This window comes from Phascolarctos cinereus, unplaced genomic scaffold (genome assembly GCF_003287225.1).
Source record: "Phascolarctos cinereus isolate Bilbo 61053 unplaced genomic scaffold, phaCin_HiC Scaffold_3;HRSCAF=262, whole genome shotgun sequence".
In the NCBI taxonomy this organism is placed as follows: Eukaryota; Metazoa; Chordata; class Mammalia; order Diprotodontia; family Phascolarctidae; genus Phascolarctos; species Phascolarctos cinereus.
In genome coordinates, this window is record NW_027555736.1 from 111,462,149 (window position 1) to 111,469,617 (window position 7,469).

Genomic DNA, 7,469 nt, shown 5'->3' on the forward strand with positions numbered 1-7,469 from the left:
CAGACAAGGCATTATGGAAAGTATTTCAGCAGTTGGCCATGACACACCAGGGGTAGAGTATAGCAGGACTACCATCTCTTTAATTTTGTATGTTGTACCTGTCTTAATACAACCTAGAAGAACACTAGCCTTTTGGGCTCCCATGTCACTTTGACAACTCATAATTAAGCTTACAGTCCACTAAAACCCCGAGAATTTTTTCACAGTACATGTTTTTATCCATGCCTTCCTCATTAGGAACTTCTACAGTTGATTCCTTGAAGCCAAATACAGGACTTTACAATCAATCAATCAACATTTATTAAGCACCTACTATGTATCGGACATTGTGCTAAGCATTTTACAGTTATTCCTATTGAATTTAATCCTATTAGATTTGGATCTTGTTCTAATTTGAACTCCTTTCACATTCTGTCATCCAAAACATTAATTTTCCTGCTCAGCTTCATGTGATCTATAAATTTGAGAGCATGCCATCTCTTTCTATATCCAAGTCATTAAAAAAATGCTGAACAGTACAAGGCCAAGGGCACATAATGGGAGCATTCCATTAGAGACATCCTTTCAAATTTACACTGACTCCTTGATAACTACTCTTTGGGTCTGTCATAGATTCAGTTATGAACACACCTAATTGTATCACCATCCAGTTCACTACTTTCCATCTTGTCTATAAGGATAACATGAAAAATTTTGTCAAATACCTTGTGAAAATCTAGGTCTACTATGTATAAATCTCTTGATCTAATATTCTAGTTAGTCTTCCAAAAAAGAAAATGAGTTTAGGGCATCATAACCTATTCTCATTGAAGCCATGATGTTTTTGGTGATCACCATTTCCAATATATAGAATCTACAAAGAGGTAAATTTATGTTTAATGCATGGAAACATGAATCCTAACAATTACAGCTATCCCAAAGTGAAACAGGATAGGATGCCTTTAGAGGGAAGTGCATTCTTCCTCCCCGGATATCTTTGAACAAAGGCCAAATGGCCACTTAGGTTGTACTAGATTGTTTTTTGGAGGTCCCTTTGAACCCTAAGATTCTGTGATTTTCTTTCTAAATGCTCATAAGTCATTTCTTTAATAATGCGTTCAACAACTTTGTAAGAAACCAAAGATGGTTTGAAGATTCCATCTCTGCATTTTTTTAAAAATCAGGACATGCGCCCATCTCAGTTTGGGAAGAACTTCTTTTCTCTATGATATTTTCAAGATCATTAATAGTAGTTGAACAATCACAGCTGACAATTCTTTCAAACTCCTGAGATGGGGTTAGTTCTAATCACATGATTTGAACTCATTGAGAGTATATAAATGCTCTCTCACTATTTCTTGATCTACCTTGAATTTCAATTCTTTGTTAAGCATTTTTGTTCTCTCTCAATTTGAGGATCATCCTCTTTGGCAGAAAAAAAAACCAACCTAGTGAGAGAAATGGTTATTTCTCTTTTATATTAATAACCAATGTTACATATTTTTTTTCTATTTCCTCATTCAGAAATGAATCCCAGTAGGCTAATATGGCTAGTCTTTAAAGGACATTACTGACTTGCCCAAAACTTTACCCCACCTAGACCATCTTATCTAGGTGGAATTGTAGCCCCACCCAACTCTGAAAAAAACCATTACAAAAAGAGAATCTAATCTAGGTGAAGTTGGACCCATTGTATTCTATTGCAAGTTGGAGGGGAAGGGGTGTAGATCCTTTGTCTAGATTGCCCAAGACTAGGGGTAGCCTGGGAATAAGAGTGACATAACTGTCACATTCCCCTAGCCCCTAATTTGAATAGGCCCACCTCTCATTATACTATTCATGCTCTCATTATTAACCAATCAGAGTTGATTGCTGCCTGTTGGGAACACCCATACTCTTCCAAGGATCTATAAGCATCAAGAGGCCTCCAGGAGGGAACTTTTGGTTTATGAGAGAAAGCCAAATGACCATTTTAAAATTAGTTATTCAGTAGCCATAATTAATAAAATGATTAATTACCCAGAAATTATGTCTCTCAAACTTTTTATATGTCACACCAGAAATAAATGAGTTGAGTACTGCTTTCTATCCATCATGTTATCATGCCACCCACTTGGAGCAGTCATACTTTGTCCCCCTTCATTATTCTTCCTGCTTATGACAGCCAAAAAACCCTTTTCACTTTCCTTTGGGTTCATTGCTAGCTTCTCATTCTGGACTTTTTAGCTCTCCTGATATTATTTCTTCAACACTTAGTATTCATCACTAGTTATTTTCCCTTGCCTCCATTTTATTTACATGTCTTTAAAATCTAGATTAGTTGATATATTCTTCAGGATCCATATAGGTTTCTTTAGATAGCTTGGCTCCTCAACTTCCAACTCTAAATAATTTTTAGGATTTAGATACATCAGCCACCTCAATGATTATCCAGTTCAACTCCTTCATTTAATAGGTGAAGAACTGAGATCAAGAAGTTATACTACCTGTTCAAGATCACAGAAACAGTGGAATGGTGGAGTAGAATGTGAATTCAGGTCTTCCAACTCTGAATACAGTGGTCTTACTCTTTTATTGATATTGTTTGTTTTAGGTGTCTTCAGAATTTCATTTTTTGAGAGCTTTCTATGCTTAATGAACAAATTTCCCCTTGTAGAATTTTTAGGCCATATTCTAAACCAGGCCTAGTTCAGGCCAGTCCAGTGATTCTGAGATTGGAACACTAATAAAACATTTATGACCATAAAAGTCAACAAAAATAAATTTACTTAATAATACATAATTGTAAAAAGATACAATCACTGATTGAGGTGGAGCCTGCCCCTTTCTACCTGTGCATTTACCATTCTCTGGTCAGCAGAGAATTCATTCAAGACTGAGCAGCATTCACTCTTCATTGGCTGCGATTTTTATGCCTTGGGCAGCCATACTAGTCTTTCAAGTCCTAGCCTTCCAGATCAATCAAATCCAGAAGACTGACCTCCCTGCCCTTTTTAAAAGGAAGCAAACCCAGCCTATGTAAAACAGATGTCCCTCTTACCACTGAATCCTACCTAGTTTTTGCTTTTAGAAATTAGCTCTACCCAAGTCTGGAATACAAATCTGATTATGCTCAATTTTTCCTTACTTGGAGATGAGGAACTGAGGCAAACAGGGTGAAGTGACTTGCCCAGAAGTCATACAGTTGGTAAGTGTCTGAGGCTGAATTTTAACTCAGGTCTTTCTGACTCCAGGCCAGGTACTCTATCATTACACCACCTAGCTGTCCATTTAGCAATTAGTTCATCCTTGTTGGACAGAGTCAGTTCCAGAATAAGCAAATTCCTCTATCACTTCCTCTACCTTTTGAAGATTGAAATTACCATTAATGCAGTTTGAGAATTTATCAGCTGCTCTGCTTTTGGCAGAGAGGTTCACTGACACTTGGATAGCTGAAATTCCCTATCATTACTATATCAGGACTCTGTGCTGAATTGGCGTTATTTTCTGAATTACTCTAATTTTTTCCTTCTGCCTGGTTAGCCTGTAGTAAATTCCACAATATCGTTGTTTCTCCCTTCTTTGGGTTTCATTTAAATGCTCACCACCATGTTTCTCCCCTCTAATACTAGGATTTCCTCCAATTAATGTATAATGTTACTCTACTACTCCTTTTATCTGTTCTGCACCTTTTGGATATTATATTCTTCAATAGCCACCCTCCCATCAGTTACCTTTTCTTTACTCAATAGCCACCACCAGCTCTCTGGTTCTTGTTTTCCCTACATCCAGTCTCACCCCACTCCAATTCATTCTCCACTTAGCTGCCAAAATGATTTTCCCAAAGAGCAGCAGCTGACCATGTCACATCCCTACTCAACAAACACCACCAGCTCCTCATCACCTCTAGGATCAGATACAAACTCCAATGGCTGGCATTTACAGTTCTGAATCACCTGACCCCTTTCTACATTTCTAGTTTTCTTATACATTACTTCTTTCCATGTACCCTATGTCACTGAGCCATACTGGCTTACTTACTAGTCCTTACATGATACTATCTCTGTGGTCTCCATTGCCTTTGCATTGGCTGTCCCCATGCCTGGAGTGTTCTTCCTTGTCCTCTACCTCTTAGAATTCTTGTTTTTCTTCAGCTCATCTATTCCACGAAGGTTTTCCTAATCTCCCCAGCTGCTAATGCAATCTCTCCCTTGTATTCATTTTGTATATATAATCTGTATATGCTTATATACATGTCTTCCCCCCTCCCCCCATTAAAATGCAAGTTCTTTGAGGCCAGGGACTGTTTCACTTGTTTTTGTATCTCCAGCACTTAGGACAGTCCCTGGCACATAGTAGGCTCTTAATAAATGGTCTTTACCAACTCTAAAACAATGCCATGATTGTATGTGGTTCCATTTATACAACCAAATCGAGATTGTTCACTACCATATATATAAAGTGCTTGAATTATGCTTCAAAATGATGGTCAAAAATATAATGTCCCAAAAGTCTTAGAGCAATTTCAAGCTATTACTAAAGCCTAAAACTGCACTAAGATATTAGGGACAGCCTATTCTTCATGGATACATTATTTTATTGTTGCAGGTGCTACTTCCACTGATGCACATCACAACCCTTCCACAACTTGGTAGGTTGCCTTTGAGAGCTGCTAGAAAGATGAATTGTGGCCAAGTTGTGAAGAGCCATATCTTATCCTAAAGGCAACAGAGAACTGCTGAGTTTCACTGAGTAGGGGAATGACATAGTCATTATCTGCACTTAAGGAAAATCATTTTGGCAACTGTATGGAGGATGGACTGGAGTAAAGAGGGACCGTAGGTAGGTAAATGAAGTAGAAGGCCATTGCAATAGTCCAGACAAGAGGTAATAAGGGTTGCGGTGACTGAGCAGTGAGAAGGGGTCAGATAGGAGATGTGCAGGTGAAACAGCAACATTTGACATATGGGAGAAGGAAAAAGGAGGAGTTAAGGACAAACCTGCCTTTGAGAACCTGTGAGACTGGAAGCTAGTACCCTAAACAGTAATGGAGGAATTCTGTAAAGGATTACATTTAGGAAAAAGATAAAGAGTTATTGGACTGTTGTTATGTTTGAGGCCACACAGTTTGAATATCTAATAGGCAGGTGGTGATACAGAGCTCAGGAAATAGACTGGGACAGACATATAGAGATCTGAGTAATTTGCATAGAGATCATAAACCCACTGCAGTCCCTGAGGTCACTAAGAGTATATAGAAAGAAAGCCTAAGACACAGCCTTGGGGGTATAACCACAGTTAGGGGGATCATACAGATGATGATCCAGCAAAGGAGAATGAGGAGTGGTCGGATAGGAAAATCAAGAGAATGCAGTATCACGAAAACCCACAGTGGTTAACAGTGGCAAACTGTGGTAGAGGGCAGGAAGAATAAAGATAAAAAAAGTGCATCAGATGTGTTTGTTTTTTCTTTCAAGTAATCATATCTACTTGTTGAAATATGCAGAATACATAAAATTGTGCAACATGGTCCAGTTTGAGAGAACAATGCTCTTGGGAAACACAAAACCTGGATTCACATCCTAACTCTTATTAATTCAGACTCAACTTTAATTTCTCATTTATAAAATGATGACAAAAATACTGGTATTCTCCGCCTCACAGGGCTTTTGTGAGGAAACTTGTAAGTGGAATTTCATTTCTAACAATCTGATATTCTTTAGAATTCTTCAAGCTCTCAAAAGTAATTTTCTTGTCAGGACCCCTGATGAATTGTGTAGCTGGCTGACACTTCAGGGTAGGGAGTACTGATATTTGGGTTTTTTTCCCCTCCCTGATTCTTCAAGACAGAGAACTGCTGATCACTTTTAAAGGGACATTTTCTGCCAGCAGCCTTAATTTTAATCTTTCTCTCATTACTAAACTAACCTTCTAGACTCCATATACTTCTATGCCCCACTATAGCTTTACAGCCTAAGCTGCACAGATATCCAGGCAAATTTTTTTAAAATAACTTTTCACAACCTGCTTGCTATTTATCTTAATGGTCTTACCTTACCCCTCTTAGTATTGGTGATATATTGACACTACACCCAAAAATCTGATACTGTTTCTTCTAATGGGATAGTGTAGTAGAGTAGAAAAAGCTTAAGGTCTTGGGGTTGAAGACCTGTGTTCTATGTGTCTCTGCCACTTAATACTAGTGTTATTGTGAGCAGGTCACAACCTTTTTGGACTCAATTTCCTCATCTACAAAAGGAGGAACTTGGACTATATGATGTCCCAGGGCCCTTCCCAATTTAAAAAAAAAAAAAAAAATCTATTATCCTCACCAGGTGTTGTAAATTATTCTAATTTTTTGTTACATTTTGAGTTCTGAACTGTCTCTCTCCCACTCTCCCCACTCTGCACTAGAGCAGGTCACCATATGATGCAGATTTATAAATATATGCAAAACTATACTATGCGTATTTCTATTTATCAGTGCTTTCTCTGGAGGCATATAGGATCTTCCTTCCTAGGGTCCTTTATAGCTGATCTGAATATTTATAATGCTCAGAATAACTTGGTTGTTCACAATCATTCTTCAAACAATATTGCTATTACTGTATACAATGTTCTCTTGGTTCTGCTCACTTCACATTCCATTTATTTTATTGTTTCATGTGTTTCTTTCCATGAATCTCCAAGTCTTTCCATGTATTTTCTAAAATCAACCAGCCCATTTCTTCGTGGTGTGTGTGTGTGTGTGTGTGTGTGTGTGTGTGTGTGTGTGTGTGAGACAATCAGGGTTAAGTGACTTGCCTAGGGTCACAGAGATAGTAAGTATCAAGTGTCTGAGGCTGGATTTGAACTCAGGTCCTCCTGACTCCAAGGCTGGCACTCTATCCACTGTGCCACCTAGCTGCCCCCAAACTAATTTTTAAAAATAAAATTATTTTAAATGCAGTAGAGGAGTTGGATGTTTAAAGGAATCTTAAAGGTGAATCCTTATGTAATGTAAAAAAATGCTTCATCCCACAAATGCGTTAATAATGATTTGTACGCATTGTGTTTTAAGTGTTGGACACTACTTTCCGTAGTACAGAATGAGGTCTGCTGACACTGATGATCCATTGGTACAATTGTTACCTCCCATAAAGGAGACTAGTTCAATTTCTAGATGATGAAAAAAAAAATCAAATATGGAGTCTCAATTACTGATTTCAACATAAGCTTTCCTATGGCTACCTGTCCATAGGTTCATTTGGACAGAACTGGAGAAAGGGAAAACTGGTGGCCTCATAAAATTGCTTGAACTTTCTATACCTCAGTTTCCTTGTTTACAAACTGGGATAGTTCTTCTATGACCAAAGGGTTACAAAACTATGCTTATCCTTTGACTCAGCAATACTACTACTAGGTCTAGTATCCCAAAGAGATCAAAGAAAAAGGAAAAGAACCTCTATGTACAAAAATATTTATAGCAACTATTTTTGTGGTAGCAAAGAATTGGAAATTGTGGGGATGCC